Source organism: Camelina sativa, chromosome 5 (genome assembly GCF_000633955.1).
Source record: "Camelina sativa cultivar DH55 chromosome 5, Cs, whole genome shotgun sequence".
NCBI lineage: Eukaryota > Viridiplantae > Streptophyta > Magnoliopsida > Brassicales > Brassicaceae > Camelina > Camelina sativa.
This window is the reverse complement of record NC_025689.1, coordinates 20,701,914-20,714,443: the sequence shown is the minus strand read 5'-3', so window position 1 is coordinate 20,714,443 and position 12,530 is coordinate 20,701,914.

Here is a 12,530-nt window from a genome sequence, read left to right as displayed (position 1 = left end):
TATGCGTGTGTTCCACAAAATTTTCCATGTACCAATGTTGCGGAAGTGTCTTCACGAGGATGATCAGTTGTTGTCTAAGATTCCAGAGGATCTTCAGCCCAACATGACTTTGGAGGTGAGGCTAGTGAGGGTGCTCGAGAGGAGAGTCAAGGAACTTTGGAGGAAGAAGGTTCCTTTGAGGAGAGTCCTGTGGGACTGTGATGGTGTTGAGGAGCAGACTTCGGAGCGAGAGGCAAGGATTGAAGAAAGGTTCAAGAAGTGGTTCAAGAAGCAGGCCGAGGCTTGAGCTTGCCTAGCCTTGGTCCCAATTGTCGTGGTGGTTGTTGGTGAGGAGAAGTCTGTGACTGAAGCTGAAAGGAGTATTCCAGCCCATTTCTCTTGATACTTGGTCGCTTAGGGGTGGTTGGTTGTGCGACTAAGTACTAAGATGAGGTGGTTTTCAGGATAAGTGTTTGGAGTGAAGTTGTTATAGAAAGAGGAAAGTTGCAAAAGTGGAAAGTTCTAAAAACAAAAAGTTTTATTTGAGTTAGAATTTGTCCATTTTTAGTGGTTGTGAGCTTTGGTGGTGTTAGAATTGCGGAAAATACTAAGGTAGAATTGAGAGAATAATAAGAAAAGAGAATGAAGAATAGAATACTTGAATTAGATTTCTTCTCATGTTTGTTATACAACTTAATATAGAGATACAAAGGGCATATAGCCGTTAGTCCTAGAATAAAGACTGAAAGGGACATAATATGGCTTGTCTCGAGTTGGTGCATAGTGAAAGCGACCTTCCCTTCCTTTGGTTGACTCGCTATGCTTCACCAACCAACGCCACACGTGATTCTTCCTCTATGTGAGATATTTTATCTCTTCTAGATCCTTCTCACTCAAGGGCTTCTTGTTACCAGGCTGCTACTACACAACTCGATCTCATAGCCATTGTGGCCTAACGGTAAGAAGGCCTCGACTGTACGGACGCTTGTACGGACGCTTGTACGGACGCTTGTACGGACACTCGTACGGCCAGCCTTGATATCAAGTCCTAGATCAATAGGTGGGGCTCGTGTAGCCTTCATGACAGACTTTTGAGTCATCGTGTGGCCCGTGTGGCGGTCTTTTGAGACACTGTGTGGCCTTTGTGGCGGGCTCTTTAGCCAATTTGTGGCCTTTGTGGCCGACTATTTAGCCAATTGTGTGGCCTTTGTGGCGGGCTGTTTAGCCAATGTTGCATGTTTAGACGGTCCTTTAGGATGTGTGGCATGTTTAGACGGTCTTTCGGGATGTATGGTCTTTGTGACGGTCCTTCGGAATGTGTTGCCTGTTTAGGTGGTCCTTTGGGATGTTTGGTCTTTCTGATGGTCCATCGGGATGTGTGGTCTTCGTGATGTTCCTTCGTGGCGGTCCTCTTTAGGACATTTGTTTGGCCTTGGTGGCGGTCTATTTAGAATTTTTTTTTGTCTTTGTGGCGGTCCTGTTTAGGACATTTGTCGGCCTTAGTGGCGGCCCTTGTCGCATTTCGATGATCCTTGTGTGGTCATGAGATATTCTAGTGAAGTAATATGTGGTTGGTAGGACATTGTGATGTTTTAAGTGAGGCACGGGAGGGAGACCTGGTAAGGAGATAAGACTCAGACGTGTTCAGAACGGTTGGTCCTGAATGACTCTTTGGGGAACTTTTGTTCTCCTAGTACTGTCATATTCTAAGACTTTGTGGCTTAAGACTATGATTGATATATCGACTTCGGATGACGATCTGGTGGCGCGCTGTAGGGTGGTAACCCAAGAAACAAATATTGGATTTTCCTTATATTTTATGGCATGCGGGCTTAGGCTCGATGAGGAGCCAATACTATGGCATGCAGGCTAAGGCCTGATGAAAAGCCAACAAAAATTCAAGATTGAGACCTATGAGTAAGGAAAGTCCAAAAGTCGAGAGCAAATAATGGCTGCAACGTAAGTCTATCTCCTGGAGGTAACCTTCGTAGATTGCTCGGAGGAGGTGCAGGCCGTGGAGACGGTTGCAAGGGAGTCCTTGGCTGATGGTTGTTCAAGACTTGAGGATGAATCTATGTAGGTGGGGGAGAATTGTAACATCTGCGAACCAAAGATTGGGAATTTGGTATGGGTGTCGATCGACACCCCTGCTATGTCACCTCCCTTAGTCATTTAACGATTCCTACAAGTTCTTGAGAGTTCTAAAATCCTTTTCCTTGGACTTTTTGTGCATGTTCCTGTGAGATCTGTCTGTGGGAGTGGAGATCTGAGGCAAGAGGCGAGTTAGGAGGTTGTGATAAGCGGATTTTCACCCAGGGTATCAATTTCCTATGCAGTTGTAGTACAAAGGGTTATCAATCCAAATAGTTGTTTATGCTAGCAGGAAGGATGCAATCAGAACAATGCAAGTCAAGCCAAGCAATATTGGGGGCTTTGTCTAACAATCCTAAAATAATGAAAGAAAAGAATATAAACAAAGAAACCACACGACCTAAGCACTCGATGCAAGCATTCGAGTACAGGATCAGGTGGGGTGATCGAGTTAACAAATGAAGTATGAACAACTCGATGGGTTACACGAAGCAGGTGATCGTGTACCTGTTCGGGTAAGGGATCGAGTGATGAATGAAAATGCAAGCAATTAAGATACAAAAGCTTCTAAGGATGGGGTAATCGAATCGTAAGTATTCTTGACCAGTACATATGTCTTACATGCCTCAAGCAAATATTCCCTAGACAATGAATCTCTAAAATCTTGTTAAAACACTCTCGTGATAGAAACAATCAACCTTGATCACTCCCCTACCCAACTCTCGTTGGAGAAACATGACCAAGCAGGCAATAAGAACCGATTCATTATTGTCAGTAAACCCCTTACTCATCTAATCTCTTAGGCTAAGTGAGTAAACCTCTAGCATTGGTTGATTCAAGCATTTCATCTACACCTCTCGGTGGTAAAACACCCTAGATCTAATCTCACCCTCTCGGTTTGTTGACAGCATTAAGAACACCAATCTAGAAAGGAATTTATAAATCAAAAACAATCAAACTAAGACATCCTAACCGATCAAGAACACAAAATCATCTATCCCATCCCTAGAAACTTTACTACACTACTCGGAAATCATTGCAAGAAACATAAAAGCATATATGAACGAAAATTGCATTGTATTAAAAGATAGAGTAGAAGATAAAGAGTACAAAGTAGAAATCTAAAGAAAAGTGTTTTGAGTCGTTCAGTTCTCTCTCAGAAGCTCTCGCTCTCTGGTTTGAGGGTCTGCGGCGTGCTCGTTTGCGAGGAAGAAGAGGAGGGGTTTATATATGGAAACCCCTTTGACCTAGCTTCCCAGTCCTGCGCGAGGGTCCACTCAATGGGGTACACGAGGATAAGGTCGGGTTACTCCTCGGGTAGATCTTCGGGTTGTTTTTCCTGCTCTTGGATCCTCCTCGATCGTGTTGGGATTCGGACTGTTCTTCCAGCTTGATGGCTCCTTCGGGTACATGCTCGGATTTGTCCTTGTTTCTCCCCATTAAAAAAGTGAAATCCTACAGTTAATGACCTAAAAATGCTAAGATAAGGATATAACAATGCAAAATATGGACAAAAAAGGATGCTAAAACATGTAAATTAGAGAGTTATCATGTTGTTTCGTCGGTTTTTGGTCAGAACTTCTTGTTTAAGAGGTGAGCGCATGACCATTGTTGATCTAAGCTTGGGAATTCTTTGTTTATGTGTTTTATGTGTGATTGATTGATTTTCTTGCTTGCTTGTGGTTGTTTCGTGGTTCCCATGGCCCTTTGTGGCTTCTGGGTGAGCTTTGGTCGCATTGGAGGCGTTATGAGACGGAGATATGCACTTAAGATCGTAGGTGTCGGTCTAACCAATGCAAGGACGGCGCGAGGGCTCTAAGAGGTGTTGGTCGACACAACTAGGGTTTTTGATGGATGTCGGGTAGGTTTCGGTCGACACCAGGTTGCCAGTGTCGATCAACACCAGGAGGGTGTCGGTCGACAACCTTCGCTAGGTATCAGTGTCGATTGACACTAGGAGGGTGTCGGTCCACACCAATCTTCAGCAGTGGCTGGTACTTGTTTCCTGGTTTGATTGTGGTGTGTGTTGTTTGTCTGACATTGGATTCTCAATTGCTTGTGTGTATAGCCCAGTAGATGGAGGCTTGCCTCACTAAGTATTTGTGATAATACTCATGCATCTCAATGTTTATTTGTGATGCAGATAAAGATGTGTGATTGTGAAATCAAGAAAATGAAGAGGAAAATGCTCTAGTGGCTCGACTGGTTGATGTCTGGCTTTTGTTAGGTTGTTAGAGTTGAGTTTTTAGAATATTAACTAAGATTGTTGGTTCTTTGGTTTATGTTATTCTTTTGGATTTGTTGGATTGTTTTGGATTATGGATATTAGATTAGTTGATATTAGATTAATTGAGGTATTTCTGGTTTAATGATGTTATTTATTTCCGTTGTTGTATGGTTTAGGATTTAGGATGTTAATGAGTATAAAATAACTAGTTACTTATTATATTAAAAACAAAAAAAAAATAAATCGAGTCGTTTCAACATATGTAAAATCTAGATTGTTGATCAGCAATTGCAAGTTGGAACAGTAAAGGGATTTTTTCTTTGGTTTGCATGATCGAAAAGCATCTTCTACATGTAACACCCTCACAAATCGGAAGCTAGCGACAACAACAATGAGAGACCGTACCAAAACAAAAAAAAAAAGAGAAAAAAAAACTTTTTGTAGAAGGATCTAATAAGGAAGTGACATTTGGCGGAGAGATTCAAAGAGGAGGGAAGATGGAAGAGTGTAACCTAATATTTATGGCTTTGACGTGGGAGAATTGGAAGCGTTCGATCTCGGAAGAAGAATATAGAATTGATCTTTACCATATGTCATGTGGTCTAGTTACTTCTCACTTAATCGCTATGTCCAGTCATGTCTGCCTCAAGTAATGACTAATCCTTTACAAAAATCCGTCATATGATTACTCTCTACTTAATTCGATTATTTCCTAGCTAATCTGAGTACTTTTAGATTACAATTATAAAACAATTTTTTTCTTCAGTTATTAAACATTTAGACTAAGAGTTTGTGATGTTTTACAACAACCTAAATTCAAAATTTTAGTGAAGATAATTAACTTTGAAAAAATAATAATACAAAACTATAATATTATTTTCAAAACTGTAGTAAACACATGAAAATATATTTTTATGTAATTGTAGTTTTTTATTTTATATTGTAGGTTTTCAATAACAGGAACCAAACTATAAATTTAATTAATACCATATATTTCTTATTTTTCTTAATTTAATAAAATAATTAATTTTATTAATTAATTATTGTTTAATTTCTGTTTTTTTAGGCATTAGACCCACCCAAACTGGTTAGCGTCAAAGCCATTTTTTAATCAGCCGTTTAATGACTGTAGTGAATAGAGACGTAATTGTTATTTAAAAAAAAAAAAAAAAGAATGAGTCTCATTTAATATTGAAATTTCACTACTATTATATAATCTTGGTCCAATTTTTTTCTAAAAAATTCTGTCAAATAATAAAATAACAATCGGTGGACATGACTATTTAATAAATATGTTCGTCTTTCTAGACTCTTCTTTACTCTGTGTTCTGAAATTTTCTTTTATAGAAATGTGATAAAATAAAGAAATCTATATATACATTTTTAATTACATTAAGTTTTGAATCCATGCTATACATGGGTTTATTTAATATATTTTTGTAAAAATTATATATGAGTGATAAAGTTATGAAATATTAGGTTATATAAATTTTTAAATTACAATTGATTGGTAAAAATTTTACTTTTAAAAATATAAAAGTCACTTGGGTTAAAAATTCAAATCTGATCAAAAGAATCATGAAATTAATTGGACGTCCAGGCGAAGCAGATTGAACTGGTGACCTAGCATATCCTAAATCTTTTCTTTGACCATCAGACAAACAAAATATTTTTATAATCATGAATTAATCTTGTTTTCTTATATTTAATTGACCACCACCATCTATGACTTAGTGATTTAATTTTCATTGTTATCTTACTCTTCATATTCTTTCTCATCATTTTTATTATCAAATTTTTATGATAAATGTCATCGTTATTTTTACTGTCCAGTTCTTCATTATACTCATCTTCTTCCTCTTCCTCATCAGCTTCCTCATATTTTTCCGTTGAATAAACATTTAAAACCTTTTTTTAGACTGCCACACAACATGTTTACCCATCAAACTCTAATACCAAAATCATTGCCTCTTATCTCGTAAAAATTTGTGCAATTTTACGGACCAGCTTAGTCACTACTGAAACAACCCGACCCGTTTTTTTTTCTTTTTATTAATTAAATACAATATATAATTAAGTATCCCATACTACTTAATTAAACAAACCAACCCACACACAGTAACCAACCAATAATAAACCAACAACCAATTACATGCACAGCGGAAACATATCAATATTACAAAGCCAATACAATAACATTTCTATCCATTCTATCCAGCAACCTAACATATCTCTATCCAAGGTTCCATCCTAAAAAATATAACAAAGACTAACAACACACAAACGAGACCCTAGATCATCCTCCTCCTCATCGCCATGATTCCACGTCACATACCTGCACACCACAAACAACAATTGAGATGCGTAAGTATTATCATAAATACTTAGTGAGGCCGTCCTCCCATCTACTGGGTTATACACACAAGCATATGAGACCCTCAAGTTTAAGCAAAACAAACAACACACAACAATACATCAAACCAGGAAAACAAGTCTCGACTGAGACCAGTGTCGACCGATGCCTCACGGTGTCGATCGATGCTACAAACAATGGTGTCGACCGATGCTAAACAGTGTCGACCGATGCCACTCCAAATGGTGTCGACCGATGCTTCCTAGTGTCGATCGATGCCTCCTCTGCAGACACGATCTGCGCGAAACCGAACATCGAACTCTCCTTCCCAATCATCTCGAATCCGTCTCAAACTCACCCAATTACCTCAGAAATCACTGGGAATCACAAAAACAACGAACCCAAGCAACAAAACAACACAAACAGCAAAGAAAACACACAAACAAGAGAGATCTCATGCTTAGATCAACCATGGTCAAGCACTCACCTCAAGAACAGGAAGATTGGATTGAGAAACGTGGAAAACAACACCTCCAGAAGCTCCCCCTTCGTTTCCAGCAACAGCTAACCCTCCTACAGCCTCAGATCTCTCCAAAAACCCCAAGAACAAACCCAGAAAGTCACAGAAACGTTTTCTCCCTTTTCTCTCTTTCTTTCTCTCCAAAAACACAAACGGCGACAAAAGAGACTTTCTGAAACCCTCAGTTCGTCCCCGACACTTAACAAAACGATTAGGGTTTTAATTGAACCAAACCGAACCAATCAGCAATTAAATCAAACCCGACCAAACCGGAAAAACATGGTGTCGATCGATGCTAACAAGGGTGTCGATCGACACCCACACCAAAATTACAAAAATTGGTTCGCGGATGTTACAACTACATGCACCCAATAATTGATACTTTCACCTGTATACTTACTCGGTTTTAGATCCACACATATTAAAACTTTTCAAAACAAAATCCTTGATATTACAAAATTGCAAATTACTTGTAGAAAAAGTAATATGAACACATGTATAGCTAATAAAACATTTGTGCTTGTCATCGATCATTCTTCTTTAAACTTCAAAAATTAACTCAAACAACATCAAATCAAGATTTAGCGATCTCAATCCTTCTTCCTTTGACCCAAAAGATAATTTTACATAAACAATATCAATCATCTATAAAGTCATACATAAAAACATGTTTTAAGTTTTTGAGAGTTAAATATTAATAATACTTAAACTTCTTATAGTTATAAATAACCGTTATAAAAACTTCGGCTATAATTTCAAAAACTTCTTATTAGAAATTTAACATAATTTCAAAAATGTTAAATATTGAGTTGTCTTATCGAGATTGGTCGTTTTAAAAATATCTTAATATAGAAAATTCTGGAAATTTAAAAAATGTTAATTTTGTGAGATGTCGAATTCCGATTGGATGTTTTAAATCCTAGGTGGACAGCCTTAGAAGCTTCAACTTTTATTTTAAATATTATGTACAATATCTGAAGCTATAATGCCTTAAAATTTCTATGGAAGTTAAGTAATTGTAATGTTTTAAAACATTCTATGAAGTTTAAATATTTTTAATATTTGAACCTTTTAAAATTTTCAAGTTTCAATATATATAATATTTTAAAATTTTAAAATTATTAAATTATAATTTTTTAAAAACTTTTTAAATGTTAAGAAATTTTTAAAATTTAAAAACTATAATATTTTGAAACCTTTTAAAAGCTAAGACTTTTAGAAGTTTCAATATTTATAATATTTTAAAGTTTTAAAAGGTTTCGAAATATAATATTTGAACCTTTTAAGAAGTTTCAATATTTATAATATTTTGAAACTGTTTAAATTTAAAAATTATAAATTTAAAAACTTTTTAAAAGCTAAGAACTTTTAAAAGTTTCAATATTTATAATATTTACACTTTTAAAAATTTAAATATATTAAGATTTTTTTTGAAACTTTTTGAAGTTTTAGTTTGATCAGATAAAAAACTGGATCAAACCGAATAAAACTTTTAAACTTGGATGCCTGATAAATCAAGCTTTTCTGCTCATTCGTTGTTGGAAGCATATTAATCTTATTTATAATAGTTCTGAACCATTGTCTAAAAAATTTCTATCCGATATGGGATATTGTACATAGTTTTTTTATTTCCTTATATTTAAAATTTTCCTTTTTTAAAAAAATTCAGAAAATTTTAAAAATGTTAATCAATGGCATGTCAAATCCTAATTGGTCGTTTAAAAAATATCTTAATATAGATAATTCTGGGAATTTTAAAAATGTTAATCAGTGACATGTCGAATTCTGATTGGATGTTTTAAAGCTTAGGTGGACAGTCTTAGGAGCTTATAGCTTTTACTTTTTATTAGTATAGATTTTGGGTTCTACCTTTTTAATTTTGTTTATTTAAAATTTTATTCCCTATAAAATTGCACTAAAAGCAATAAGTAAAATATTGTAAAATGACAAAATCAATTTTTTTATTGAAACTAATTAATTCTACTTAAATTCCCTATCAATAGCAAATTTGTTTTCTATATATGTGTCCCAAAATTAAAAAAATAATAAAAAATCAATCATTAAACTGTATACACTGAAAAATAAACAATCAGTTATATTAAATAATTACATATTAAACAAAACAATAATAGTATTATTTAAAATATATACAAAATATTATTCTGATTAATTATACATTATACAAACAGTTATATTTCATAATTTTAGTGTTTTATCCTGATAAAATTATAATACTTTAAAAATAATTGTATCACCGTTTAAATATAAAAATACTAAAAGTTAAAAATATATAATTTATTTTGTGGTGTACCACGGGTTAAATTAAATACCGTTGAAATCAAACATCATTATAAATAAAATTAAATAATTATTTTGTGGTGTACCACGGGTTAAATCCTAGTTATTTATATAAATAATAAATAAAAATAAATAAATATAAAAACGGCTCTCTCTATCGCCAAGGGCGATCAACAGGCAACATTTTCTTCAATCAACCGTCTTTCATAATTTTCTTTGAATCCGGCCGGCGTTGGCTTCTCCAACGCCGGTCGGCTTAGTCTCCCCTTATTTTCGTTCTAGTTCTTTGTTTTTTTACATCGTTTCATAGATCGATGTGGAGTTTTCAATGGTTAATTATCCTCCTCTCTTATAGAGTGATATATCTTCCGACCACAATCCGATGATACCATCGGAGCAGTGCCGACGTCATCCCGCTAAGAATTATCCTAAGCGGCTTCCAGATTTCTATTGTCTCTATTTAGAATCAGATCTCTTAAAACCAGATCTGGGATCCGGGAATATCAAATTTCGAAATTGGAGATGATGGAGTGAAGTTATGGACAGATCACTTTAACAATGACCGCTTAATAATCTACTTGACGGTTATGGGTTATTATCCCTCTGTTCGGAAGCAGTCTACAATTTCAAGTGAGGTTGGTGCTCTCTTCTTGCCGCTGATGGGTTTGAATGATGTTATTATTTGTTGTAACGAGGCTTATGTAAAGGCATTGTTAAAGTATGTGTGGCGAGGGTATTGGAGTTATATAAGGGTGATAACCAAAGATGAAAATCACATTAGATTATGGATAAATAAGGTGAATCTGCTTATGATATCAAGGAGAAGACAAGTTTCAGAATCAAGTCTAACAACATTGAAGTTATGTTTATTAATCAAGGTTATGCCAAAGGCATTTTGGAGTTTCATCAAGAAGATGATAGCCATTTTCAAGTGTATGAGAGGGGGATGTAACAGATGTTATTTGTTTGCCCGTAAGGCTTCCGTTTGGAAAGCAGGATCATATCCACTTTTTCATCGAAATTGTGTTCAATTTCCTATATTTGCGATAACGGTTATATTTGATTTGCTTATGTATTGTATAAACTCGTTATGATATCTAATATATTAATTTGCCGTTAAAAAAAAAATAATGTTATAACAAGAGGTTTAGGGAATTATTCTCTTGTGTTATTAATCTCTACTATAGGATATAACATATATATAGTGATACAACATTAGGGTTTTAGGTTGTATATCAAGTTTACTAATGGGCCGGTAATGGGCATCCACATAATACAATATATTCATAACACTCCCCCTTGGATAACCATTATAAAAATGTAGTCCCAAATGCGCATGTGAGATGTTGCCTCGTTAAAAACCTTACTAGGAAACCCAATCGGAAAAACCATAGTTAAGGGAAAAAGAGTGCAGCGCGCTTTTACTCCCCCTCTTGAGTACATCACTTGAAATCTTCGAGATGACCGATCCAATATGATGAAGTAACTTCTTGAAAGTAGTGGTTGGAAACGCCTTGGTAAATGGTTCGCCAAATCTTCACTTGAACAAATTTATAGGACATGTATATCACCGTACATCACCATTCTTCTGCAGGCTATTGGTCTCTTATGATCTCATCAATGTATGTCAAAAAAATTGAAGATGATAGTCTTTCACCATTAGAATCATAATATTCCTCTCACGACATTTATCTTTTGCGTTTTCTTTTGTTGTCTCGTTAAAAACCTTTCATGGAAAAACCCAATGGGATAAAAACCATGATAAGGGAAAAAGAGTACAACCACGCTTATGATCATATTTCTCCCCCTGAAAGCATCATCTTTTGGTTATGCATTATGATCATATATATCATCTTTTCTAAACTGTTATAAACAACACTTTCAGGTACAAACTCATATGATCATCATATATTCTACTGGGTCATTGAACTTCAAGTCATTTAAACCTCTTTCATATAGAAGATCTATTTGAACTTTAAGCCCAAATCTTCTTTTACATACAATCTTCCAAACAATCATCTTATACATAGGAGTTATTCATAATCTCCTTGTAAAACTTTCTCTTTCAACTCTTCTTCTTAGTATGATACTACAAGACCATTTTTTTTATGTAAGATGATGTAAGCATCTTGAGATAACTCTCTTTCATCAGATGTCAAATCTGTAACCTCCATCTTTCAGGAGTAATATTTCATCATTGATTGTTTCTACCGGAGATCAGATAATATTTTCATCATCAACATAATTTGCACTTGTTCTTGTACTTTATTTTAACAAGAACCACTTGTAAGTGCAGAAGAGACAAGAGACACATACAATTTTTTTTTTTTTTTAGAGCGTGCTGATAACGTGTTATAACAAGAGGTTTAGGGAATTATTCTCTTGTGTTATTAATCTCTACTATAGGATATAACATATATATAGTGATACAATATTAGGGTTTTAGGTTGTATATCATGTTTACTAATGGACCGGTAATGGGCATCCACATAATACAATACTAGAATATGACCCGTGCTAGAGAGCACAGGTTAAAATTCCTTCTTTTTGTTTATTTGGTAATTTTTATTTAAAACATTGTGTATATGATTATTTTATTTGTTTTATAAGGTTTTTTTTATGGAATACTATGGCATGAAATCTTATACTGAATATGACTTATGAAAATAACATCTATTATGTATGATATATTCTAGTATATCTAGATTTTAACCCGTGGTATAACGCGGATTAAGTTGTGTAATAAAAAAATCAATTTTTGTTTGTTAATTTTATCTGATTTGTTTAGTGTTTAAAATTATATATTGTATTTTGATTGTTAATTCTATTACTTAACCTATAGTATAACACATATTAATTTTAGGACCAAATATGTAACGTATGTTTGTCAAAATCATCATGACTGAGAAAGCCTACCAAACAACATTATTTCAAAGTTAAATTTAATCTAAGAAATCATATTTTTGAAATTTTAGCCCATGCTCTAGCAAGAAATCATATTTCTTGAAATTTTTTCATATTATTGATCTGTGCTATAACAAATCAAATTAGAGTTTTTATAA